This window comes from Schistocerca serialis, unplaced genomic scaffold, assembly GCF_023864345.2.
Source record: "Schistocerca serialis cubense isolate TAMUIC-IGC-003099 unplaced genomic scaffold, iqSchSeri2.2 HiC_scaffold_266, whole genome shotgun sequence".
In the NCBI taxonomy this organism is placed as follows: domain Eukaryota; kingdom Metazoa; phylum Arthropoda; class Insecta; order Orthoptera; family Acrididae; genus Schistocerca; species Schistocerca serialis.
In genome coordinates this window covers 19,883-45,426 of record NW_026047834.1, presented here as the reverse complement: position 1 = coordinate 45,426, position 25,544 = coordinate 19,883, and the positions used below count along the sequence as shown (strand labels likewise).

The 25,544-nt window shown below is 50.3% G+C and overlaps 14 non-coding genes across 14 annotated transcripts; all 14 read right to left on the bottom strand.

The window, feature by feature from the left end:
- Positions 1 to 7: 7 nt before the first annotated feature.
- Trnal-uaa (transfer RNA leucine (anticodon UAA)) lies at positions 8 to 92 on the bottom strand. The gene has a single exon. It is a non-coding gene; the product is annotated as a tRNA-Leu (tRNA).
- Positions 93 to 1,901: 1,809 nt separating this feature from the next.
- Trnal-uaa (transfer RNA leucine (anticodon UAA)) lies at positions 1,902 to 1,987 on the bottom strand. Its single transcript has one exon. It is a non-coding gene; the product is annotated as a tRNA-Leu (tRNA).
- Positions 1,988 to 3,793: 1,806 nt separating this feature from the next.
- Positions 3,794 to 3,878, bottom strand: Trnal-uaa (transfer RNA leucine (anticodon UAA)). Its single transcript has one exon. It is a non-coding gene; the product is annotated as a tRNA-Leu (tRNA).
- Positions 3,879 to 5,678: 1,800 nt separating this feature from the next.
- On the bottom strand, positions 5,679 to 5,762 carry Trnal-uaa (transfer RNA leucine (anticodon UAA)). Its single transcript has one exon. It is a non-coding gene; the product is annotated as a tRNA-Leu (tRNA).
- Positions 5,763 to 7,550: 1,788 nt separating this feature from the next.
- On the bottom strand, positions 7,551 to 7,634 carry Trnal-uaa (transfer RNA leucine (anticodon UAA)). Its single transcript has one exon. It is a non-coding gene; the product is annotated as a tRNA-Leu (tRNA).
- A 1,786-nt stretch (positions 7,635 to 9,420) lies between these two features.
- Trnal-uaa (transfer RNA leucine (anticodon UAA)) lies at positions 9,421 to 9,504 on the bottom strand. Its single transcript has one exon. It is a non-coding gene; the product is annotated as a tRNA-Leu (tRNA).
- A 1,786-nt stretch (positions 9,505 to 11,290) lies between these two features.
- On the bottom strand, positions 11,291 to 11,374 carry Trnal-uaa (transfer RNA leucine (anticodon UAA)). The gene has a single exon. It is a non-coding gene; the product is annotated as a tRNA-Leu (tRNA).
- Positions 11,375 to 13,160: 1,786 nt separating this feature from the next.
- On the bottom strand, positions 13,161 to 13,244 carry Trnal-uaa (transfer RNA leucine (anticodon UAA)). Its single transcript has one exon. It is a non-coding gene; the product is annotated as a tRNA-Leu (tRNA).
- A 1,786-nt stretch (positions 13,245 to 15,030) lies between these two features.
- Trnal-uaa (transfer RNA leucine (anticodon UAA)) lies at positions 15,031 to 15,114 on the bottom strand. The gene has a single exon. It is a non-coding gene; the product is annotated as a tRNA-Leu (tRNA).
- Positions 15,115 to 16,900: 1,786 nt separating this feature from the next.
- Trnal-uaa (transfer RNA leucine (anticodon UAA)) lies at positions 16,901 to 16,984 on the bottom strand. The gene has a single exon. It is a non-coding gene; the product is annotated as a tRNA-Leu (tRNA).
- A 1,786-nt stretch (positions 16,985 to 18,770) lies between these two features.
- On the bottom strand, positions 18,771 to 18,854 carry Trnal-uaa (transfer RNA leucine (anticodon UAA)). The gene has a single exon. It is a non-coding gene; the product is annotated as a tRNA-Leu (tRNA).
- A 1,786-nt stretch (positions 18,855 to 20,640) lies between these two features.
- Positions 20,641 to 20,724, bottom strand: Trnal-uaa (transfer RNA leucine (anticodon UAA)). Its single transcript has one exon. It is a non-coding gene; the product is annotated as a tRNA-Leu (tRNA).
- A 1,786-nt stretch (positions 20,725 to 22,510) lies between these two features.
- Trnal-uaa (transfer RNA leucine (anticodon UAA)) lies at positions 22,511 to 22,594 on the bottom strand. Its single transcript has one exon. It is a non-coding gene; the product is annotated as a tRNA-Leu (tRNA).
- A 1,786-nt stretch (positions 22,595 to 24,380) lies between these two features.
- Trnal-uaa (transfer RNA leucine (anticodon UAA)) lies at positions 24,381 to 24,464 on the bottom strand. Its single transcript has one exon. It is a non-coding gene; the product is annotated as a tRNA-Leu (tRNA).
- Between the last annotated feature and the right edge of the window lie 1,080 nt (positions 24,465 to 25,544).

Genomic DNA, 25,544 nt, shown 5'->3' with positions numbered 1-25,544 from the left:
AATGCTTTGTCAGATGTGGGGTTCGAACCCACGCTCCCTTGCGGGAACCAGAGCTTAAATCTGGCGCCTTAGACCGGCTCGGCCAATCTGACGTGCGAGGCAAGAGCTCCAGAGACTTCCATCTCTAGCAATATCTCAAAGAACCTCACTGCGAAATCTGTTTCTTTTTTCGGTAGGATGGAATTATGTCAGTTTTAGAAAATTTAAGACGCAATGTCAGACATGGCGTAGAAAATGCACCCTCCCTTTCGGGAAGCAATGTGGCGCGTTGGACCGCTTTCTTCCGTCGTTTCTAGTTTTGAACTGTAACTAGCAAAACTGTATTTAGTAATAGGAAACATTTTCACATTGATGCAAAGAAAAACTAGATATTGGCCCAACGGCAAATAGGCCGTTTCCTAGCAACAGCCACGCTGTGCATCACGCACTCGTGGGAAGCCAATGAAATACTTCCCGTGAGGCTCAAACTGTCGACCTTCACTTTACAATACTTAGGCACTGCCCCGGTGGTACCGACGGCGTACATACTGAAACGTCTTTGGATCGTCAGTGAGTACTTCATATTAGAAATTTCGTGTTCGCCCTGATGTGCATTAAAAGGGCAGATTCTTCAGTAAAAGTTAGTTCTGCGCTCAGTTTCAGTATATGGCCCTAGCAGCACCAGGAAAAACGGGTTCACATGTGCTCGCCTTCCACTCGGCGTTGAGCGCCTACAGCGAGATTGCCTTCGGCCTCTGGCGCCAGGAGGGAAGGCGACACATCACGGCGCAAGCAAGCGCGTAGCAGAAGGCGGTGGTGCTGTGTCGGTCAGCAATGGTTGCTTCCCAAGTAGCTGATCCGGGGTTCGAAACCCGGACACCGCACCGAAGTTGTCTTCTTTACCCAGGAGAGTGTTTCCAACGCTCGCGATCGTCGAATTTCCGAACTGTCCGTGTTACGAATGGTTTTCCTCGCCCTCGTCCCGCTCCGCGTAGGCTAGTGCGGATTGCGATTCACAGCATCGTGTGTCCCCATGTGTCGACTTGTCTCGACTTTGCTCGGCTGACGCGAAAGCTGACGCTTGCAAATGGTCGTATATGTAGAGGAAGGGCGCTAGAAACGACTGGGAGAGACCAACTCGACAAACGCACAACGGGACCCTTTCATTTGACCTGTGGCCGCAGGTTCGCGAATTTGCGTCCCGAGAGGCAAGAGAGGGGTCCAGCGTGCTGGACCGTATCATTACCGCGCAGCAACACCGAAAACTAAGGGGAAAAGGCAAAATAAAAGATTCCAAACAGCACGCAGACTTCCTAGTTAGGCCACTGAGGCCGTGTACTAAGCACGCAAAAACGCTGCTTAACTTCGGTGATCGGACGAGAACCCGCGGTCGTCCAGCGTGGCACACAAGTCGGCGAGAACGTTTCCAGACGTGCGGACATCTCAGTCCTTGTACAGATCACTTGGGATTTGCCTGGCAGTCTCTCGCGCTGCCTTTTAGGGAAGCAATATGGAATATCCCTTGGTGGGATGTAACCCATAGCCTTCCCGTTGTTAGCATGACAACATTAACTTAGTGAGCATACTGCCCCACGCAATACGGCCGCTTCAGAACTCCAGCACCTGAACCACCGTTTCATCTATCTTTATTAAGGCCTTAAGATTCATTTAAACACGTATGCGTTGCTGTTGAGGTTTTCTCGCTGTCGCTTGGAACCCAGAGCCCACAGCACAACAACAACGGAAACGTCCCGTGAGAAGAGCTAAACCTCGACGCAGGAAAAGTATGTTCCGCTATTTCTTTTCGACCGCTCGGGCTGTCACTGTCGGTCTCTAGTAAAATCTGCGGCGTGTTCCTGCATAATTTACTTGTTCTGTAAGGATCAAGGGAGTATGTTAGTTTCAGAATGTTTAAAATGCTTTGTCAGATGTGGGGTTCGAACCCCACGCTCCCTTGCGGGAACCAGAGCTTAAATCTGGCGCCTTAGACCGCTCGGGCCAATCTGACGTGCCGAGGCAAGAGCTCCAGAGACTTCCATCTCTAGCAATATCTCAAAGAACCTCACTGCGAAATCTGTTTCTTTTTTCGGTAGGATGGAATTATGTCAGTTTTAGAAAATTTAAGACGCAATGTCAGACATGGTCGTAGAAAATGCACCCTCCCTTTCGGGAAGCAATGTGGCGCGTTGGACCGCTTTCCTTCCGTCGTTTCTAGTTTGAACTGTAACTAGCAAAACTGTATTTAGTAATAGGAACATTTTCACATTGATGCAAAGAAAACTAGATATTGGCCAACGGCAAATAAGGCCGTTTCCTAGCAACAGCCACGCTGTGCATCACGCACTCGTGGGAAGCCAATGAAATACTTCCCGTGAGGCTCAAAACTGTCGACCTTCACTTACAATACTTAGGCACTGCCCCGGTGGTACCGACGCGTACATACTGAAACCGTCTTTGGATCGTCAGTGAGTACTTCATATTAGAAAATTTCGTGTTCGCCCTGATGTGCATTTAAAGGGCAGATTCTTCAGTAAAAGTTAGTTCTGCGCTCAGTTTTCAGTATATGGCCCTAGCAGCACCAGGAAAACGGGTTCACATGTGCTCGCCTTCCACTCGGCGTTGAGCGCCTACAGCGAGATTGCCTTCGGCCTCTGGCGCCAGGAGGGAAGGGCGACACATCACGGCGCCAAGCAGCGCGTAGCAGAAGGGCGGTGGTGCTGTGTCGGTCAGCATGGTTGCTTCCCAAGTAGCTGATCCGGGTTCGAAACCCGGACAACCGCACCGAAGTTGTCTTCTTTACCCAGGAGAGTGTTTCCAAACGCTCGCGAATCGTCGAATTTCCGAACTGTCCGTGTTACGAATGGTTTTCCTTCGCCCCTCGTCCCGCTCCGCGTAGGCTAGTGCGGATTGCGATTCACAGCATCGTGTGTCCCCATGTGTCGACTTGTCTCGACTTTGCTCGGCTGACGCGAAAGCTGACGCTTGCAAATGGTCGTATATGTAGAGGAAGGGCGCTAGAAACGACTGGGAGAGGACCAACTCGACAAACGCACAACGGACCCTTTCATTTGACTGTGGCCGCAGGTTCGCGATTTGCGTCCCGAGAGGCAAGAGAGGGGTCAGCGTGCTGGACCGATCATTACCGCGCAGCAACACCGAAAACTAAGGGAAAAGGCAAAATAAAAGATTCCAACAGCACGGCAGACTTCCTAGTTAGCCACTGAGGCCGTGTACTAAGCACGCAAAAACGCTGCTTAACTTCGGTGATCGGACGAGAACCCGCGTCGTCAGCGTGGCACACAAGTCGGCGAGAACGTTTTCCCAGACGTGCGGACCATCTCAGTCCTTGTACAGATCACTTGGGATTTGCCTGGCAGTCTCTCGCGCTGCCTTTTAGGGAAGCAATATGAATATCCCTTGGTGGGATGTAAACCCATAGCCTTCCCGTTGTTAGCATGACACATTAACTTAGTGAGCATACTGCCCACGCAATACGGCCGCTTCAGAACTCCAGCACCTGAACCACCGTTTCATCTATCTTTATTAAGGCCTTAAGATTCATTTAAACACGTATGCGTTGCTGTTGAGGTTTTCCTCGCTGTCGCTTGGAACCCAGAGCCACAGCACAACAACAACGGAAACGTCCGTGAGAAGAGCTAAACCTCGGACGCAGGAAAAGTATGTTCCGCTATTTCTTTTCGACCGCTCGGGCTGTCACTGTCGTCTCTAGTAAAATCTGCGGCGTGTTCCTGCATAATTTACTTGTTCTGTAAGATCAAGGGAGTATGTTTGTTTCAGAATGTTTAAAATGCTTTGTCAGATGTGGGGTTCGAACCCACGCTCCCTTGCGGGAACCAGAGCTTAAATCTGGCGCCTTAGGACCGCTCGGCCAATCTGACGTGCGAGGCAAAGAGCTCCAGAGACTTCCATCTCTAGCAATATCTCAAAGAACCTCACTGCGAAATCTGTTTCTTTTTTCGGTAGGATGGAATTATGTCAGTTTTAGAAAATTTAAGACGCAATGTCAGACATGGGCGTAGAAAATGCACCCTCCCTTTCGGGAAGCAATGTGCGCGTTGGACCGCTTTCTTCCGTCGTTTCTAGTTTGAACTGTAAACTAGCAAAACTGTATTTAGTAATAGGAACATTTTTCACCATTGATGCAAAGAAAACTAGATATTGGCCAACGGCAAATAAGGCCGTTTCCTAGCAACAGCCACGCTGTGCATCACGCACTCGTGGGAAGCCAATGAAATACTTTCCCGTGAGGCTCAAACTGTCGACCTTCACTTTACAATACTTAGGCACTGCCCCGGTGGTACCGACGCGTACATACTGAAACGTCTTTGGATCGTCAGTGAGTACTTCATATTAGAAATTTCGTGTTCGCCCTGATGTGCATTAAAGGGCAGATTCTTCAGTAAAAGTTAGTTCTGCGCTCAGTTTCAGTATATGGCCCTAGCAGCACCAGGAAAACGGGTTCACATGTGCTCGCCTTCCACTCGGCGTTTGAGCGCCTACAGCGAGATTGCCTTCGGCCCTCTGGCGCAGGAGGGAAGGCGACACATCACGGCGCAAGCAGCGCGTAGCAGAAGGCGGTGGTGCTGTGTCGGTCAGCATGGTTGCTTCCCAAGTAGCTGATCCGGGTTCGAAAACCCGGGACACCGCACCGAAGTTGTCTTCTTTACCCAGGAGAGTGTTTTCCAACGCTCGCGATCGTCGAATTTCCGAACTGTCGTGTTACGAATGGTTTTCCTTCGCCCCTCGTCCCGCTCCGCGTAGGCTAGTGCGGATTGCGATTCAACAGCATCGTGTGTCCCCCATGTGTCGACTTGTCCTCGACTTTGCTCGGCTGACGCGAAAGCTGACGCTTGCAAATGGTCCGTATATGTAGAGGAAGGGCGCTAGAAACGACTGGGAGAGACCAACTCGACAAACGCACAACGGACCCTTTCATTTGACTGTGGCCGCAGGTTCGCGAATTTGCGTCCCGAGAGGCAAGAGAGGGGTCAGCGTGCTGGGACCGTATCATTACCGCGCAGCAACACCGAAAACTAAGGGAAAAGGCAAAATAAAAGATTCCAACAGCACGCAGACTTCCTAGTTAGCCACTGAGCCGTGTACTAAGCACGCAAAAAACGCTGCTTAACTTCGGTGATCGGACGAGAACCCGCGTCGTCAGCGTGGCACACAAGTCGGCGAGAACGTTTCCAGACGTGCGGACATCTCAGTCCTTGTACAGATCACTTGGGATTTGCCTGGCAGTCTCTCGCGCTGCCTTTTAGGGAAGCAATATGGAATATCCCTTGGTGGGATGTAACCCATAGCCTTCCCGTTGTTAGCATGACACATTAACTTAGTGAGCATACTGCCCACGCAATACGGCCGCTTCAGAACTCCAGCACCTGAACCACCGTTTCATCTATCTTTATTAAGGCCTTAAGATTCATTTAAACACGTATGCGTTGCTGTTGAGGTTTTCTCGCTGTCGCTTGGAACCAGAGCCACAGCACAACAACAACGGAAACGTCCGTGAGAAGAGCTAAACCTCGACGCAGGAAAAGTATGTTCCGCTATTTCTTTTCGACCGCTCGGGCTGTCACTGTCGTCTCTAGTAAAATCTGCGGCGTGTTCCTGCATAATTTACTTGTTCTGTAAGATCAAGGGAGTATGTTAGTTTCAGAATGTTTAAAATGCTTTGTCAGATGTGGGGTTCGAACCCACGCTCCCTTGCGGGAACCAGAGCTTAAATCTGGCGCCTTAGACCGCTCGGCCAATCTGACGTGCGAGGCAAGAGCTCCAGAGACTTCCATCTCTAGCAATATCTCAAAGAACCTCACTGCGAAATCTGTTTCTTTTTTCGGTAGGATGGAATTATGTCAGTTTTTAGAAAATTTAAGACGCAATGTCAGACATGGCGTAGAAAATGCACCCTCCCTTTCGGGAAGCAATGTGGCGCGTTGGACCGCTTTCTTCCGTCGTTTCTAGGTTTGAACTGTAACTAGCAAAACTGTATTTAGTAATAGGAACATTTTCACATTGATGCAAAGAAAACTAGATATTGGCCAACGGCAAATAAGGCCGTTTCCTAGCAACAGCCACGCTGTGCATCACGCACTCGTGGGAAGCCAATGAAATACTTCCCGTGAGGCTCAAACTGTCGACCTTCACTTTACAATACTTAGGCACTGCCCCGGTGGTACCGACGCGTACATACTGAAACGTCTTTGGATCGTCAGTGAGTACTTCATATTAGAAATTTCGTGTTCGCCCTGATGTGCATTAAAGGGCAGATTCTTCAGTAAAAGTTAGTTCTGCGCTCAGTTTCAGTATATGGCCCTAGCAGCACCAGGAAAACGGGTTCACATGTGCTCGCCTTCCACTCGGCGTTGAGCGCCTACAGCGAGATTGCCTTCGGCCTCTGGCGCCAGGAGGGAAGGCGACACATCACGGCGCAAGCAGCGCGTAGCAGAAGGCGGTGGTGCTGTGTCGGTCAGCATGGTTGCTTCCCAAGTAGCTGATCCGGGTTCGAAACCCGGACACCGCACCGAAGTTGTCTTCTTTACCCAGGAGAGTGTTTCCAACGCTCGCGATCGTCGAATTTCCGAACTGTCGTGTTACGAATGGTTTTCCTTCGCCCCTCGTCCCGCTCCGCGTAGGCTAGTGCGGATTGCGATTCACAGCATCGTGTGTCCCCATGTGTCGACTTGTCTCGACTTTGCTCGGCTGACGCGAAAGCTGACGCTTGCAAATGGTCGTATATGTAGAGGAAGGGCGCTAGAAACGACTGGGAGAGACCAACTCGACAAACGCACAACGGACCCTTTCATTTGACTGTGGCCGCAGGTTCGCGAATTTGCGTCCCGAGAGGCAAGAGAGGGGTCAGCGTGCTGGACCGTATCATTACCGCGCAGCAACACCGAAAACTAAGGGAAAAGGCAAAATAAAAGATTCCAACAGCACGCAGACTTCCTAGTTAGCCACTGAGCCGTGTACTAAGCACGCAAAAACGCTGCTTAACTTCGGTGATCGGACGAGAACCCGCGTCGTCAGCGTGGCACACAAGTCGGCGAGAACGTTTCCAGACGTGCGGACATCTCAGTCCTTGTACAGATCACTTGGGATTTGCCTGGCAGTCTCTCGCGCTGCCTTTTAGGGAAGCAATATGGAATATCCCTTGGTGGGATGTAACCCATAGCCTTCCCGTTGTTAGCATGACACATTAACTTAGTGAGCATACTGCCCACGCAATACGGCCGCTTCAGAACTCCAGCACCTGAACCACCGTTTCATCTATCTTTATTAAGGCCTTAAGATTCATTTAAACACGTATGCGTTGCTGTTGAGGTTTTCTCGCTGTCGCTTGGAACCCAGAGCCACAGCACAACAACAACGGAAACGTCCGTGAGAAGAGCTAAACCTCGACGCAGGAAAAGTATGTTCCGCTATTTCTTTTCGACCGCTCGGGCTGTCACTGTCGTCTCTAGTAAAATCTGCGGCGTGTTCCTGCATAATTTACTTGTTCTGTAAGATCAAGGGAGTATGTTAGTTTCAGAATGTTTAAAATGCTTTGTCAGATGTGGGGTTCGAACCCACGCTCCCTTGCGGGAACCAGAGCTTAAATCTGGCGCCTTAGACCGCTCGGCCAATCTGACGTGCGAGGCAAGAGCTCCAGAGACTTCCATCTCTAGCAATATCTCAAAGAACCTCACTGCGAAATCTGTTTCTTTTTTCGGTAGGATGGAATTATGTCAGTTTTAGAAAATTTAAGACGCAATGTCAGACATGGCGTAGAAAATGCACCCTCCCTTTCGGGAAGCAATGTGGCGCGTTGGACCGCTTTCTTCCGTCGTTTCTAGTTTGAACTGTAACTAGCAAAACTGTATTTAGTAATAGGAACATTTTCACATTGATGCAAAGAAAACTAGATATTGGCCAACGGCAAATAAGGCCGTTTCCTAGCAACAGCCACGCTGTGCATCACGCACTCGTGGGAAGCCAATGAAATACTTCCCGTGAGGCTCAAACTGTCGACCTTCACTTTACAATACTTAGGCACTGCCCCGGTGGTACCGACGCGTACATACTGAAACGTCTTTGGATCGTCAGTGAGTACTTCATATTAGAAATTTCGTGTTCGCCCTGATGTGCATTAAAGGGCAGATTCTTCAGTAAAAGTTAGTTCTGCGCTCAGTTTCAGTATATGGCCCTAGCAGCACCAGGAAAACGGGTTCACATGTGCTCGCCTTCCACTCGGCGTTGAGCGCCTACAGCGAGATTGCCTTCGGCCTCTGGCGCCAGGAGGGAAGGCGACACATCACGGCGCAAGCAGCGCGTAGCAGAAGGCGGTGGTGCTGTGTCGGTCAGCATGGTTGCTTCCCAAGTAGCTGATCCGGGTTCGAAACCCGGACACCGCACCGAAGTTGTCTTCTTTACCCAGGAGAGTGTTTCCAACGCTCGCGATCGTCGAATTTCCGAACTGTCGTGTTACGAATGGTTTTCCTTCGCCCCTCGTCCCGCTCCGCGTAGGCTAGTGCGGATTGCGATTCACAGCATCGTGTGTCCCCATGTGTCGACTTGTCTCGACTTTGCTCGGCTGACGCGAAAGCTGACGCTTGCAAATGGTCGTATATGTAGAGGAAGGGCGCTAGAAACGACTGGGAGAGACCAACTCGACAAACGCACAACGGACCCTTTCATTTGACTGTGGCCGCAGGTTCGCGAATTTGCGTCCCGAGAGGCAAGAGAGGGGTCAGCGTGCTGGACCGTATCATTACCGCGCAGCAACACCGAAAACTAAGGGAAAAGGCAAAATAAAAGATTCCAACAGCACGCAGACTTCCTAGTTAGCCACTGAGCCGTGTACTAAGCACGCAAAAACGCTGCTTAACTTCGGTGATCGGACGAGAACCCGCGTCGTCAGCGTGGCACACAAGTCGGCGAGAACGTTTCCAGACGTGCGGACATCTCAGTCCTTGTACAGATCACTTGGGATTTGCCTGGCAGTCTCTCGCGCTGCCTTTTAGGGAAGCAATATGGAATATCCCTTGGTGGGATGTAACCCATAGCCTTCCCGTTGTTAGCATGACACATTAACTTAGTGAGCATACTGCCCACGCAATACGGCCGCTTCAGAACTCCAGCACCTGAACCACCGTTTCATCTATCTTTATTAAGGCCTTAAGATTCATTTAAACACGTATGCGTTGCTGTTGAGGTTTTCTCGCTGTCGCTTGGAACCCAGAGCCACAGCACAACAACAACGGAAACGTCCGTGAGAAGAGCTAAACCTCGACGCAGGAAAAGTATGTTCCGCTATTTCTTTTCGACCGCTCGGGCTGTCACTGTCGTCTCTAGTAAAATCTGCGGCGTGTTCCTGCATAATTTACTTGTTCTGTAAGATCAAGGGAGTATGTTAGTTTCAGAATGTTTAAAATGCTTTGTCAGATGTGGGGTTCGAACCCACGCTCCCTTGCGGGAACCAGAGCTTAAATCTGGCGCCTTAGACCGCTCGGCCAATCTGACGTGCGAGGCAAGAGCTCCAGAGACTTCCATCTCTAGCAATATCTCAAAGAACCTCACTGCGAAATCTGTTTCTTTTTTCGGTAGGATGGAATTATGTCAGTTTTAGAAAATTTAAGACGCAATGTCAGACATGGCGTAGAAAATGCACCCTCCCTTTCGGGAAGCAATGTGGCGCGTTGGACCGCTTTCTTCCGTCGTTTCTAGTTTGAACTGTAACTAGCAAAACTGTATTTAGTAATAGGAACATTTTCACATTGATGCAAAGAAAACTAGATATTGGCCAACGGCAAATAAGGCCGTTTCCTAGCAACAGCCACGCTGTGCATCACGCACTCGTGGGAAGCCAATGAAATACTTCCCGTGAGGCTCAAACTGTCGACCTTCACTTTACAATACTTAGGCACTGCCCCGGTGGTACCGACGCGTACATACTGAAACGTCTTTGGATCGTCAGTGAGTACTTCATATTAGAAATTTCGTGTTCGCCCTGATGTGCATTAAAGGGCAGATTCTTCAGTAAAAGTTAGTTCTGCGCTCAGTTTCAGTATATGGCCCTAGCAGCACCAGGAAAACGGGTTCACATGTGCTCGCCTTCCACTCGGCGTTGAGCGCCTACAGCGAGATTGCCTTCGGCCTCTGGCGCCAGGAGGGAAGGCGACACATCACGGCGCAAGCAGCGCGTAGCAGAAGGCGGTGGTGCTGTGTCGGTCAGCATGGTTGCTTCCCAAGTAGCTGATCCGGGTTCGAAACCCGGACACCGCACCGAAGTTGTCTTCTTTACCCAGGAGAGTGTTTCCAACGCTCGCGATCGTCGAATTTCCGAACTGTCGTGTTACGAATGGTTTTCCTTCGCCCCTCGTCCCGCTCCGCGTAGGCTAGTGCGGATTGCGATTCACAGCATCGTGTGTCCCCATGTGTCGACTTGTCTCGACTTTGCTCGGCTGACGCGAAAGCTGACGCTTGCAAATGGTCGTATATGTAGAGGAAGGGCGCTAGAAACGACTGGGAGAGACCAACTCGACAAACGCACAACGGACCCTTTCATTTGACTGTGGCCGCAGGTTCGCGAATTTGCGTCCCGAGAGGCAAGAGAGGGGTCAGCGTGCTGGACCGTATCATTACCGCGCAGCAACACCGAAAACTAAGGGAAAAGGCAAAATAAAAGATTCCAACAGCACGCAGACTTCCTAGTTAGCCACTGAGCCGTGTACTAAGCACGCAAAAACGCTGCTTAACTTCGGTGATCGGACGAGAACCCGCGTCGTCAGCGTGGCACACAAGTCGGCGAGAACGTTTCCAGACGTGCGGACATCTCAGTCCTTGTACAGATCACTTGGGATTTGCCTGGCAGTCTCTCGCGCTGCCTTTTAGGGAAGCAATATGGAATATCCCTTGGTGGGATGTAACCCATAGCCTTCCCGTTGTTAGCATGACACATTAACTTAGTGAGCATACTGCCCACGCAATACGGCCGCTTCAGAACTCCAGCACCTGAACCACCGTTTCATCTATCTTTATTAAGGCCTTAAGATTCATTTAAACACGTATGCGTTGCTGTTGAGGTTTTCTCGCTGTCGCTTGGAACCCAGAGCCACAGCACAACAACAACGGAAACGTCCGTGAGAAGAGCTAAACCTCGACGCAGGAAAAGTATGTTCCGCTATTTCTTTTCGACCGCTCGGGCTGTCACTGTCGTCTCTAGTAAAATCTGCGGCGTGTTCCTGCATAATTTACTTGTTCTGTAAGATCAAGGGAGTATGTTAGTTTCAGAATGTTTAAAATGCTTTGTCAGATGTGGGGTTCGAACCCACGCTCCCTTGCGGGAACCAGAGCTTAAATCTGGCGCCTTAGACCGCTCGGCCAATCTGACGTGCGAGGCAAGAGCTCCAGAGACTTCCATCTCTAGCAATATCTCAAAGAACCTCACTGCGAAATCTGTTTCTTTTTTCGGTAGGATGGAATTATGTCAGTTTTAGAAAATTTAAGACGCAATGTCAGACATGGCGTAGAAAATGCACCCTCCCTTTCGGGAAGCAATGTGGCGCGTTGGACCGCTTTCTTCCGTCGTTTCTAGTTTGAACTGTAACTAGCAAAACTGTATTTAGTAATAGGAACATTTTCACATTGATGCAAAGAAAACTAGATATTGGCCAACGGCAAATAAGGCCGTTTCCTAGCAACAGCCACGCTGTGCATCACGCACTCGTGGGAAGCCAATGAAATACTTCCCGTGAGGCTCAAACTGTCGACCTTCACTTTACAATACTTAGGCACTGCCCCGGTGGTACCGACGCGTACATACTGAAACGTCTTTGGATCGTCAGTGAGTACTTCATATTAGAAATTTCGTGTTCGCCCTGATGTGCATTAAAGGGCAGATTCTTCAGTAAAAGTTAGTTCTGCGCTCAGTTTCAGTATATGGCCCTAGCAGCACCAGGAAAACGGGTTCACATGTGCTCGCCTTCCACTCGGCGTTGAGCGCCTACAGCGAGATTGCCTTCGGCCTCTGGCGCCAGGAGGGAAGGCGACACATCACGGCGCAAGCAGCGCGTAGCAGAAGGCGGTGGTGCTGTGTCGGTCAGCATGGTTGCTTCCCAAGTAGCTGATCCGGGTTCGAAACCCGGACACCGCACCGAAGTTGTCTTCTTTACCCAGGAGAGTGTTTCCAACGCTCGCGATCGTCGAATTTCCGAACTGTCGTGTTACGAATGGTTTTCCTTCGCCCCTCGTCCCGCTCCGCGTAGGCTAGTGCGGATTGCGATTCACAGCATCGTGTGTCCCCATGTGTCGACTTGTCTCGACTTTGCTCGGCTGACGCGAAAGCTGACGCTTGCAAATGGTCGTATATGTAGAGGAAGGGCGCTAGAAACGACTGGGAGAGACCAACTCGACAAACGCACAACGGACCCTTTCATTTGACTGTGGCCGCAGGTTCGCGAATTTGCGTCCCGAGAGGCAAGAGAGGGGTCAGCGTGCTGGACCGTATCATTACCGCGCAGCAACACCGAAAACTAAGGGAAAAGGCAAAATAAAAGATTCCAACAGCACGCAGACTTCCTAGTTAGCCACTGAGCCGTGTACTAAGCACGCAAAAACGCTGCTTAACTTCGGTGATCGGACGAGAACCCGCGTCGTCAGCGTGGCACACAAGTCGGCGAGAACGTTTCCAGACGTGCGGACATCTCAGTCCTTGTACAGATCACTTGGGATTTGCCTGGCAGTCTCTCGCGCTGCCTTTTAGGGAAGCAATATGGAATATCCCTTGGTGGGATGTAACCCATAGCCTTCCCGTTGTTAGCATGACACATTAACTTAGTGAGCATACTGCCCACGCAATACGGCCGCTTCAGAACTCCAGCACCTGAACCACCGTTTCATCTATCTTTATTAAGGCCTTAAGATTCATTTAAACACGTATGCGTTGCTGTTGAGGTTTTCTCGCTGTCGCTTGGAACCCAGAGCCACAGCACAACAACAACGGAAACGTCCGTGAGAAGAGCTAAACCTCGACGCAGGAAAAGTATGTTCCGCTATTTCTTTTCGACCGCTCGGGCTGTCACTGTCGTCTCTAGTAAAATCTGCGGCGTGTTCCTGCATAATTTACTTGTTCTGTAAGATCAAGGGAGTATGTTAGTTTCAGAATGTTTAAAATGCTTTGTCAGATGTGGGGTTCGAACCCACGCTCCCTTGCGGGAACCAGAGCTTAAATCTGGCGCCTTAGACCGCTCGGCCAATCTGACGTGCGAGGCAAGAGCTCCAGAGACTTCCATCTCTAGCAATATCTCAAAGAACCTCACTGCGAAATCTGTTTCTTTTTTCGGTAGGATGGAATTATGTCAGTTTTAGAAAATTTAAGACGCAATGTCAGACATGGCGTAGAAAATGCACCCTCCCTTTCGGGAAGCAATGTGGCGCGTTGGACCGCTTTCTTCCGTCGTTTCTAGTTTGAACTGTAACTAGCAAAACTGTATTTAGTAATAGGAACATTTTCACATTGATGCAAAGAAAACTAGATATTGGCCAACGGCAAATAAGGCCGTTTCCTAGCAACAGCCACGCTGTGCATCACGCACTCGTGGGAAGCCAATGAAATACTTCCCGTGAGGCTCAAACTGTCGACCTTCACTTTACAATACTTAGGCACTGCCCCGGTGGTACCGACGCGTACATACTGAAACGTCTTTGGATCGTCAGTGAGTACTTCATATTAGAAATTTCGTGTTCGCCCTGATGTGCATTAAAGGGCAGATTCTTCAGTAAAAGTTAGTTCTGCGCTCAGTTTCAGTATATGGCCCTAGCAGCACCAGGAAAACGGGTTCACATGTGCTCGCCTTCCACTCGGCGTTGAGCGCCTACAGCGAGATTGCCTTCGGCCTCTGGCGCCAGGAGGGAAGGCGACACATCACGGCGCAAGCAGCGCGTAGCAGAAGGCGGTGGTGCTGTGTCGGTCAGCATGGTTGCTTCCCAAGTAGCTGATCCGGGTTCGAAACCCGGACACCGCACCGAAGTTGTCTTCTTTACCCAGGAGAGTGTTTCCAACGCTCGCGATCGTCGAATTTCCGAACTGTCGTGTTACGAATGGTTTTCCTTCGCCCCTCGTCCCGCTCCGCGTAGGCTAGTGCGGATTGCGATTCACAGCATCGTGTGTCCCCATGTGTCGACTTGTCTCGACTTTGCTCGGCTGACGCGAAAGCTGACGCTTGCAAATGGTCGTATATGTAGAGGAAGGGCGCTAGAAACGACTGGGAGAGACCAACTCGACAAACGCACAACGGACCCTTTCATTTGACTGTGGCCGCAGGTTCGCGAATTTGCGTCCCGAGAGGCAAGAGAGGGGTCAGCGTGCTGGACCGTATCATTACCGCGCAGCAACACCGAAAACTAAGGGAAAAGGCAAAATAAAAGATTCCAACAGCACGCAGACTTCCTAGTTAGCCACTGAGCCGTGTACTAAGCACGCAAAAACGCTGCTTAACTTCGGTGATCGGACGAGAACCCGCGTCGTCAGCGTGGCACACAAGTCGGCGAGAACGTTTCCAGACGTGCGGACATCTCAGTCCTTGTACAGATCACTTGGGATTTGCCTGGCAGTCTCTCGCGCTGCCTTTTAGGGAAGCAATATGGAATATCCCTTGGTGGGATGTAACCCATAGCCTTCCCGTTGTTAGCATGACACATTAACTTAGTGAGCATACTGCCCACGCAATACGGCCGCTTCAGAACTCCAGCACCTGAACCACCGTTTCATCTATCTTTATTAAGGCCTTAAGATTCATTTAAACACGTATGCGTTGCTGTTGAGGTTTTCTCGCTGTCGCTTGGAACCCAGAGCCACAGCACAACAACAACGGAAACGTCCGTGAGAAGAGCTAAACCTCGACGCAGGAAAAGTATGTTCCGCTATTTCTTTTCGACCGCTCGGGCTGTCACTGTCGTCTCTAGTAAAATCTGCGGCGTGTTCCTGCATAATTTACTTGTTCTGTAAGATCAAGGGAGTATGTTAGTTTCAGAATGTTTAAAATGCTTTGTCAGATGTGGGGTTCGAACCCACGCTCCCTTGCGGGAACCAGAGCTTAAATCTGGCGCCTTAGACCGCTCGGCCAATCTGACGTGCGAGGCAAGAGCTCCAGAGACTTCCATCTCTAGCAATATCTCAAAGAACCTCACTGCGAAATCTGTTTCTTTTTTCGGTAGGATGGAATTATGTCAGTTTTAGAAAATTTAAGACGCAATGTCAGACATGGCGTAGAAAATGCACCCTCCCTTTCGGGAAGCAATGTGGCGCGTTGGACCGCTTTCTTCCGTCGTTTCTAGTTTGAACTGTAACTAGCAAAACTGTATTTAGTAATAGGAACATTTTCACATTGATGCAAAGAAAACTAGATATTGGCCAACGGCAAATAAGGCCGTTTCCTAGCAACAGCCACGCTGTGCATCACGCACTCGTGGGAAGCCAATGAAATACTTCCCGTGAGGCTCAAACTGTCGACCTTCACTTTACAATACTTAGGCACTGCCCCGGTGGTACCGACGCGTACATACTGAAACGTCTTTGGATCGTCAGTGAGTACTTCATATTAGAAATTTCGTGTTCGCCCTGATGTGCATTAAAGGGCAGATTCTTCAGTAAAAGTTAGTTCTGCGCTCAGTTTCAGTATATGGCCCTAGCAGCACCAGGAAAACGGGTTCACATGTGCTCGCCTTCCACTCGGCGTTGAGCGCCTACAGCGAGATTGCCTTCGGCCTCTGGCGCCAGGAGGGAAGGCGACACATCACGGCGCAAGCAGCGCGTAGCAGAAGGCGGTGGTGCTGTGTCGGTCAGCATGGTTGCTTCCCAAGTAGCTGATCCGGGTTCGAAACCCGGACACCGCACCGAAGTTGTCTTCTTTACCCAGGAGAGTGTTTCCAACGCTCGCGATCGTCGAATTTCCGAACTGTCGTGTTACGAATGGTTTTCCTTCGCCCCTCGTCCCGCTCCGCGTAGGCTAGTGCGGATTGCGATTCACAGCATCGTGTGTCCCCATGTGTCGACTTGTCTCGACTTTGCTCGGCTGACGCGAAAGCTGACGCTTGCAAATGGTCGTATATGTAGAGGAAGGGCGCTAGAAACGACTGGGAGAGACCAACTCGACAAACGCACAACGGACCCTTTCATTTGACTGTGGCCGCAGGTTCGCGAATTTGCGTCCCGAGAGGCAAGAGAGGGGTCAGCGTGCTGGACCGTATCATTACCGCGCAGCAACACCGAAAACTAAGGGAAAAGGCAAAATAAAAGATTCCAACAGCACGCAGACTTCCTAGTTAGCCACTGAGCCGTGTACTAAGCACGCAAAAACGCTGCTTAACTTCGGTGATCGGACGAGAACCCGCGTCGTCAGCGTGGCACACAAGTCGGCGAGAACGTTTCCAGACGTGCGGACATCTCAGTCCTTGTACAGATCACTTGGGATTTGCCTGGCAGTCTCTCGCGCTGCCTTTTAGGGAAGCAATATGGAATATCCCTTGGTGGGATGTAACCCATAGCCTTCCCGTTGTTAGCATGACACATTAACTTAGTGAGCATACTGCCCACGCAATACGGCCGCTTCAGAACTCCAGCACCTGAACCACCGTTTCATCTATCTTTATTAAGGCCTTAAGATTCATTTAAACACGTATGCGTTGCTGTTGAGGTTTTCTCGCTGTCGCTTGGAACCCAGAGCCACAGCACAACAACAACGGAAACGTCCGTGAGAAGAGCTAAACCTCGACGCAGGAAAAGTATGTTCCGCTATTTCTTTTCGACCGCTCGGGCTGTCACTGTCGTCTCTAGTAAAATCTGCGGCGTGTTCCTGCATAATTTACTTGTTCTGTAAGATCAAGGGAGTATGTTAGTTTCAGAATGTTTAAAATGCTTTGTCAGATGTGGGGTTCGAACCCACGCTCCCTTGCGGGAACCAGAGCTTAAATCTGGCGCCTTAGACCGCTCGGCCAATCTGACGTGCGAGGCAAGAGCTCCAGAGACTTCCATCTCTAGCAATATCTCAAAGAACCTCACTGCGAAATCTGTTTCTTTTTTCGGTAGGATGGAATTATGTCAGTTTTAGAAAATTTAAGACGCAATGTCAGACATGGCGTAGAAAATGCACCCTCCCTTTCGGGAAGCAATGTGGCGCGTTGGACCGCTTTCTTCCGTCGTTTCTAGTTTGAACTGTAACTAGCAAAACTGTATTTAGTAATAGGAACATTTTCACATTGATGCAAAGAAAACTAGATATTGGCCAACGGCAAATAAGGCCGTTTCCTAGCAACAGCCACGCTGTGCATCACGCACTCGTGGGAAGCCAATGAAATACTTCCCGTGAGGCTCAAACTGTCGACCTTCACTTTACAATACTTAGGCACTGCCCCGGTGGTACCGACGCGTACATACTGAAACGTCTTTGGATCGTCAGTGAGTACTTCATATTAGAAATTTCGTGTTCGCCCTGATGTGCATTAAAGGGCAGATTCTTCAGTAAAAGTTAGTTCTGCGCTCAGTTTCAGTATATGGCCCTAGCAGCACCAGGAAAACGGGTTCACATGTGCTCGCCTTCCACTCGGCGTTGAGCGCCTACAGCGAGATTGCCTTCGGCCTCTGGCGCCAGGAGGGAAGGCGACACATCACGGCGCAAGCAGCGCGTAGCAGAAGGCGGTGGTGCTGTGTCGGTCAGCATGGTTGCTTCCCAAGTAGCTGATCCGGGTTCGAAACCCGGACACCGCACCGAAGTTGTCTTCTTTACCCAGGAGAGTGTTTCCAACGCTCGCGATCGTCGAATTTCCGAACTGTCGTGTTACGAATGGTTTTCCTTCGCCCCTCGTCCCGCTCCGCGTAGGCTAGTGCGGATTGCGATTCACAGCATCGTGTGTCCCCATGTGTCGACTTGTCTCGACTTTGCTCGGCTGACGCGAAAGCTGACGCTTGCAAATGGTCGTATATGTAGAGGAAGGGCGCTAGAAACGACTGGGAGAGACCAACTCGACAAACGCACAACGGACCCTTTCATTTGACTGTGGCCGCAGGTTCGCGAATTTGCGTCCCGAGAGGCAAGAGAGGGGTCAGCGTGCTGGACCGTATCATTACCGCGCAGCAACACCGAAAACTAAGGGAAAAGGCAAAATAAAAGATTCCAACAGCACGCAGACTTCCTAGTTAGCCACTGAGCCGTGTACTAAGCACGCAAAAACGCTGCTTAACTTCGGTGATCGGACGAGAACCCGCGTCGTCAGCGTGGCACACAAGTCGGCGAGAACGTTTCCAGACGTGCGGACATCTCAGTCCTTGTACAGATCACTTGGGATTTGCCTGGCAGTCTCTCGCGCTGCCTTTTAGGGAAGCAATATGGAATATCCCTTGGTGGGATGTAACCCATAGCCTTCCCGTTGTTAGCATGACACATTAACTTAGTGAGCATACTGCCCACGCAATACGGCCGCTTCAGAACTCCAGCACCTGAACCACCGTTTCATCTATCTTTATTAAGGCCTTAAGATTCATTTAAACACGTATGCGTTGCTGTTGAGGTTTTCTCGCTGTCGCTTGGAACCCAGAGCCACAGCACAACAACAACGGAAACGTCCGTGAGAAGAGCTAAACCTCGACGCAGGAAAAGTATGTTCCGCTATTTCTTTTCGACCGCTCGGGCTGTCACTGTCGTCTCTAGTAAAATCTGCGGCGTGTTCCTGCATAATTTACTTGTTCTGTAAGATCAAGGGAGTATGTTAGTTTCAGAATGTTTAAAATGCTTTGTCAGATGTGGGGTTCGAACCCACGCTCCCTTGCGGGAACCAGAGCTTAAATCTGGCGCCTTAGACCGCTCGGCCAATCTGACGTGCGAGGCAAGAGCTCCAGAGACTTCCATCTCTAGCAATATCTCAAAGAACCTCACTGCGAAATCTGTTTCTTTTTTCGGTAGGATGGAATTATGTCAGTTTTAGAAAATTTAAGACGCAATGTCAGACATGGCGTAGAAAATGCACCCTCCCTTTCGGGAAGCAATGTGGCGCGTTGGACCGCTTTCTTCCGTCGTTTCTAGTTTGAACTGTAACTAGCAAAACTGTATTTAGTAATAGGAACATTTTCACATTGATGCAAAGAAAACTAGATATTGGCCAACGGCAAATAAGGCCGTTTCCTAGCAACAGCCACGCTGTGCATCACGCACTCGTGGGAAGCCAATGAAATACTTCCCGTGAGGCTCAAACTGTCGACCTTCACTTTACAATACTTAGGCACTGCCCCGGTGGTACCGACGCGTACATACTGAAACGTCTTTGGATCGTCAGTGAGTACTTCATATTAGAAATTTCGTGTTCGCCCTGATGTGCATTAAAGGGCAGATTCTTCAGTAAAAGTTAGTTCTGCGCTCAGTTTCAGTATATGGCCCTAGCAGCACCAGGAAAACGGGTTCACATGTGCTCGCCTTCCACTCGGCGTTGAGCGCCTACAGCGAGATTGCCTTCGGCCTCTGGCGCCAGGAGGGAAGGCGACACATCACGGCGCAAGCAGCGCGTAGCAGAAGGCGGTGGTGCTGTGTCGGTCAGCATGGTTGCTTCCCAAGTAGCTGATCCGGGTTCGAAACCCGGACACCGCACCGAAGTTGTCTTCTTTACCCAGGAGAGTGTTTCCAACGCTCGCGATCGTCGAATTTCCGAACTGTCGTGTTACGAATGGTTTTCCTTCGCCCCTCGTCCCGCTCCGCGTAGGCTAGTGCGGATTGCGATTCACAGCATCGTGTGTCCCCATGTGTCGACTTGTCTCGACTTTGCTCGGCTGACGCGAAAGCTGACGCTTGCAAATGGTCGTATATGTAGAGGAAGGGCGCTAGAAACGACTGGGAGAGACCAACTCGACAAACGCACAACGGACCCTTTCATTTGACTGTGGCCGCAGGTTCGCGAATTTGCGTCCCGAGAGGCAAGAGAGGGGTCAGCGTGCTGGACCGTATCATTACCGCGCAGCAACACCGAAAACTAAGGGAAAAGGCAAAATAAAAGATTCCAACAGCACGCAGACTTCCTAGTTAGCCACTGAGCCGTGTACTAAGCACGCAAAAACGCTGCTTAACTTCGGTGATCGGACGAGAACCCGCGTCGTCAGCGTGGCACACAAGTCGGCGAGAACGTTTCCAGACGTGCGGACATCTCAGTCCTTGTACAGATCACTTGGGATTTGCCTGGCAGTCTCTCGCGCTGCCTTTTAGGGAAGCAATATGGAATATCCCTTGGTGGGATGTAACCCATAGCCTTCCCGTTGTTAGCATGACACATTAACTTAGTGAGCATACTGCCCACGCAATACGGCCGCTTCAGAACTCCAGCACCTGAACCACCGTTTCATCTATCTTTATTAAGGCCTTAAGATTCATTTAAACACGTATGCGTTGCTGTTGAGGTTTTCTCGCTGTCGCTTGGAACCCAGAGCCACAGCACAACAACAACGGAAACGTCCGTGAGAAGAGCTAAACCTCGACGCAGGAAAAGTATGTTCCGCTATTTCTTTTCGACCGCTCGGGCTGTCATTGTCGTCTCTAGTAAAATCTGCGGCGTGTTCCTGCATAATTTACTTGTTCTGTAAGATCAAGGGAGTATGTTAGTTTCAGAATGTTTAAAATGCTTTGTCAGATGTGGGGTTCGAACCCACGCTCCCTTGCGGGAACCAGAGCTTAAATCTGGCGCCTTAGACCGCTCGGCCAATCTGACGTGCGAGGCAAGAGCTCCAGAGACTTCCATCTCTAGCAATATCTCAAAGAACCTCACTGCGAAATCTGTTTCTTTTTTCGGTAGGATGGAATTATGTCAGTTTTAGAAAATTTAAGACGCAATGTCAGACATGGCGTAGAAAATGCACCCTCCCTTTCGGGAAGCAATGTGGCGCGTTGGACCGCTTTCTTCCGTCGTTTCTAGTTTGAACTGTAACTAGCAAAACTGTATTTAGTAATAGGAACATTTTCACATTGATGCAAAGAAAACTAGATATTGGCCAACGGCAAATAAGGCCGTTTCCTAGCAACAGCCACGCTGTGCATCACGCACTCGTGGGAAGCCAATGAAATACTTCCCGTGAGGCTCAAACTGTCGACCTTCACTTTACAATACTTAGGCACTGCCCCGGTGGTACCGACGCGTACATACTGAAACGTCTTTGGATCGTCAGTGAGTACTTCATATTAGAAATTTCGTGTTCGCCCTGATGTGCATTAAAGGGCAGATTCTTCAGTAAAAGTTAGTTCTGCGCTCAGTTTCAGTATATGGCCCTAGCAGCACCAGGAAAACGGGTTCACATGTGCTCGCCTTCCACTCGGCGTTGAGCGCCTACAGCGAGATTGCCTTCGGCCTCTGGCGCCAGGAGGGAAGGCGACACATCACGGCGCAAGCAGCGCGTAGCAGAAGGCGGTGGTGCTGTGTCGGTCAGCATGGTTGCTTCCCAAGTAGCTGATCCGGGTTCGAAACCCGGACACCGCACCGAAGTTGTCTTCTTTACCCAGGAGAGTGTTTCCAACGCTCGCGATCGTCGAATTTCCGAACTGTCGTGTTACGAATGGTTTTCCTTCGCCCCTCGTCCCGCTCCGCGTAGGCTAGTGCGGATTGCGATTCACAGCATCGTGTGTCCCCATGTGTCGACTTGTCTCGACTTTGCTCGGCTGACGCGAAAGCTGACGCTTGCAAATGGTCGTATATGTAGAGGAAGGGCGCTAGAAACGACTGGGAGAGACCAACTCGACAAACGCACAACGGACCCTTTCATTTGACTGTGGCCGCAGGTTCGCGAATTTGCGTCCCGAGAGGCAAGAGAGGGGTCAGCGTGCTGGACCGTATCATTACCGCGCAGCAACACCGAAAACTAAGGGAAAAGGCAAAATAAAAGATTCCAACAGCACGCAGACTTCCTAGTTAGCCACTGAGCCGTGTACTAAGCACGCAAAAACGCTGCTTAACTTCGGTGATCGGACGAGAACCCGCGTCGTCAGCGTGGCACACAAGTCGGCGAGAACGTTTCCAGACGTGCGGACATCTCAGTCCTTGTACAGATCACTTGGGATTTGCCTGGCAGTCTCTCGCGCTGCCTTTTAGGGAAGCAATATGGAATATCCCTTGGTGGGATGTAACCCATAGCCTTCCCGTTGTTAGCATGACACATTAACTTAGTGAGCATACTGCCCACGCAATACGGCCGCTTCAGAACTCCAGCACCTGAACCACCGTTTCATCTATCTTTATTAAGGCCTTAAGATTCATTTAAACACGTATGCGTTGCTGTTGAGGTTTTCTCGCTGTCGCTTGGAACCCAGAGCCACAGCACAACAACAACGGAAACGTCCGTGAGAAGAGCTAAACCTCGACGCAGGAAAAGTATGTTCCGCTATTTCTTTTCGACCGCTCGGGCTGTCACTGTCGTCTCTAGTAAAATCTGCGGCGTGTTCCTGCATAATTTACTTGTTCTGTAAGATCAAGGGAGTATGTTAGTTTCAGAATGTTTAAAATGCTTTGTCAGATGTGGGGTTCGAACCCACGCTCCCTTGCGGGAACCAGAGCTTAAATCTGGCGCCTTAGACCGCTCGGCCAATCTGACGTGCGAGGCAAGAGCTCCAGAGACTTCCATCTCTAGCAATATCTCAAAGAACCTCACTGCGAAATCTGTTTCTTTTTTCGGTAGGATGGAATTATGTCAGTTTTAGAAAATTTAAGACGCAATGTCAGACATGGCGTAGAAAATGCACCCTCCCTTTCGGGAAGCAATGTGGCGCGTTGGACCGCTTTCTTCCGTCGTTTCTAGTTTGAACTGTAACTAGCAAAACTGTATTTAGTAATAGGAACATTTTCACATTGATGCAAAGAAAACTAGATATTGGCCAACGGCAAATAAGGCCGTTTCCTAGCAACAGCCACGCTGTGCATCACGCACTCGTGGGAAGCCAATGAAATACTTCCCGTGAGGCTCAAACTGTCGACCTTCACTTTACAATAATTAGGCACTGCCCCGGTGGTACCGACGCGTACATACTGAAACGTCTTTGGATCGTCAGTGAGTACTTCATATTAGAAATTTCGTGTTCGCCCTGATGTGCATTAAAGGGCAGATTCTTCAGTAAAAGTTAGTTCTGCGCTCAGTTTCAGTATATGGCCCTAGCAGCACCAGGAAAACGGGTTCACATGTGCTCGCCTTCCACTCGGCGTTGAGCGCCTACAGCGAGATTGCCTTCGGCCTCTGGCGCCAGGAGGGAAGGCGACACATCACGGCGCAAGCAGCGCGTAGCAGAAGGCGGTGGTGCTGTGTCGGTCAGCATGGTTGCTTCCCAAGTAGCTGATCCGGGTTCGAAACCCGGACACCGCACCGAAGTTGTCTTCTTTACCCAGGAGAGTGTTTCCAACGCTCGCGATCGTCGAATTTCCGAACTGTCGTGTTACGAATGGTTTTCCTTCGCCCCTCGTCCCGCTCCGCGTAGGCTAGTGCGGATTGCGATTCACAGCATCGTGTGTCCCCATGTGTCGACTTGTCTCGACTTTGCTCGGCTGACGCGAAAGCTGACGCTTGCAAATGGTCGTATATGTAGAGGAAGGGCGCTAGAAACGACTGGGAGAGACCAACTCGACAAACGCACAACGGACCCTTTCATTTGACTGTGGCCGCAGGTTCGCGAATTTGCGTCCCGAGAGGCAAGAGAGGGGTCAGCGTGCTGGACCGTATCATTACCGCGCAGCAACACCGAAAACTAAGGGAAAAGGCAAAATAAAAGATTCCAACAGCACGCAGACTTCCTAGTTAGCCACTGAGCCGTGTACTAAGCACGCAAAAACGCTGCTTAACTTCGGTGATCGGACGAGAACCCGCGTCGTCAGCGTGGCACACAAGTCGGCGAGAACGTTTCCAGACGTGCGGACATCTCAGTCCTTGTACAGATCACTTGGGATTTGCCTGGCAGTCTCTCGCGCTGCCTTTTAGGGAAGCAATATGGAATATCCCTTGGTGGGATGTAACCCATAGCCTTCCCGTTGTTAGCATGACACATTAACTTAGTGAGCATACTGCCCACGCAATACGGCCGCTTCAGAACTCCAGCACCTGAACCACCGTTTCATCTATCTTTATTAAGGCCTTAAGATTCATTTAAACACGTATGCGTTGCTGTTGAGGTTTTCTCGCTGTCGCTTGGAACCCAGAGCCACAGCACAACAACAACGGAAACGTCCGTGAGAAGAGCTAAACCTCGACGCAGGAAAAGTATGTTCCGCTATTTCTTTTCGACCGCTCGGGCTGTCACTGTCGTCTCTAGTAAAATCTGCGGCGTGTTCCTGCATAATTTACTTGTTCTGTAAGATCAAGGGAGTATGTTAGTTTCAGAATGTTTAAAATGCTTTGTCAGATGTGGGGTTCGAACCCACGCTCCCTTGCGGGAACCAGAGCTTAAATCTGGCGCCTTAGACCGCTCGGCCAATCTGACGTGCGAGGCAAGAGCTCCAGAGACTTCCATCTCTAGCAATATCTCAAAGAACCTCACTGCGAAATCTGTTTCTTTTTTCGGTAGGATGGAATTATGTCAGTTTTAGAAAATTTAAGACGCAATGTCAGACATGGCGTAGAAAATGCACCCTCCCTTTCGGGAAGCAATGTGGCGCGTTGGACCGCTTTCTTCCGTCGTTTCTAGTTTGAACTGTAACTAGCAAAACTGTATTTAGTAATAGGAACATTTTCACATTGATGCAAAGAAAACTAGATATTGGCCAACGGCAAATAAGGCCGTTTCCTAGCAACAGCCACGCTGTGCATCACGCACTCGTGGGAAGCCAATGAAATACTTCCCGTGAGGCTCAAACTGTCGACCTTCACTTTACAATAATTAGGCACTGCCCCGGTGGTACCGACGCGTACATACTGAAACGTCTTTGGATCGTCAGTGAGTACTTCATATTAGAAATTTCGTGTTCGCCCTGATGTGCATTAAAGGGCAGATTCTTCAGTAAAAGTTAGTTCTGCGCTCAGTTTCAGTATATGGCCCTAGCAGCACCAGGAAAACGGGTTCACATGTGCTCGCCTTCCACTCGGCGTTGAGCGCCTACAGCGAGATTGCCTTCGGCCTCTGGCGCCAGGAGGGAAGGCGACACATCACGGCGCAAGCAGCGCGTAGCAGAAGGCGGTGGTGCTGTGTCGGTCAGCATGGTTGCTTCCCAAGTAGCTGATCCGGGTTCGAAACCCGGACACCGCACCGAAGTTGTCTTCTTTACCCAGGAGAGTGTTTCCAACGCTCGCGATCGTCGAATTTCCGAACTGTCGTGTTACGAATGGTTTTCCTTCGCCCCTCGTCCCGCTCCGCGTAGGCTAGTGCGGATTGCGATTCACAGCATCGTGTGTCCCCATGTGTCGACTTGTCTCGACTTTGCTCGGCTGACGCGAAAGCTGACGCTTGCAAATGGTCGTATATGTAGAGGAAGGGCGCTAGAAACGACTGGGAGAGACCAACTCGACAAACGCACAACGGACCCTTTCATTTGACTGTGGCCGCAGGTTCGCGAATTTGCGTCCC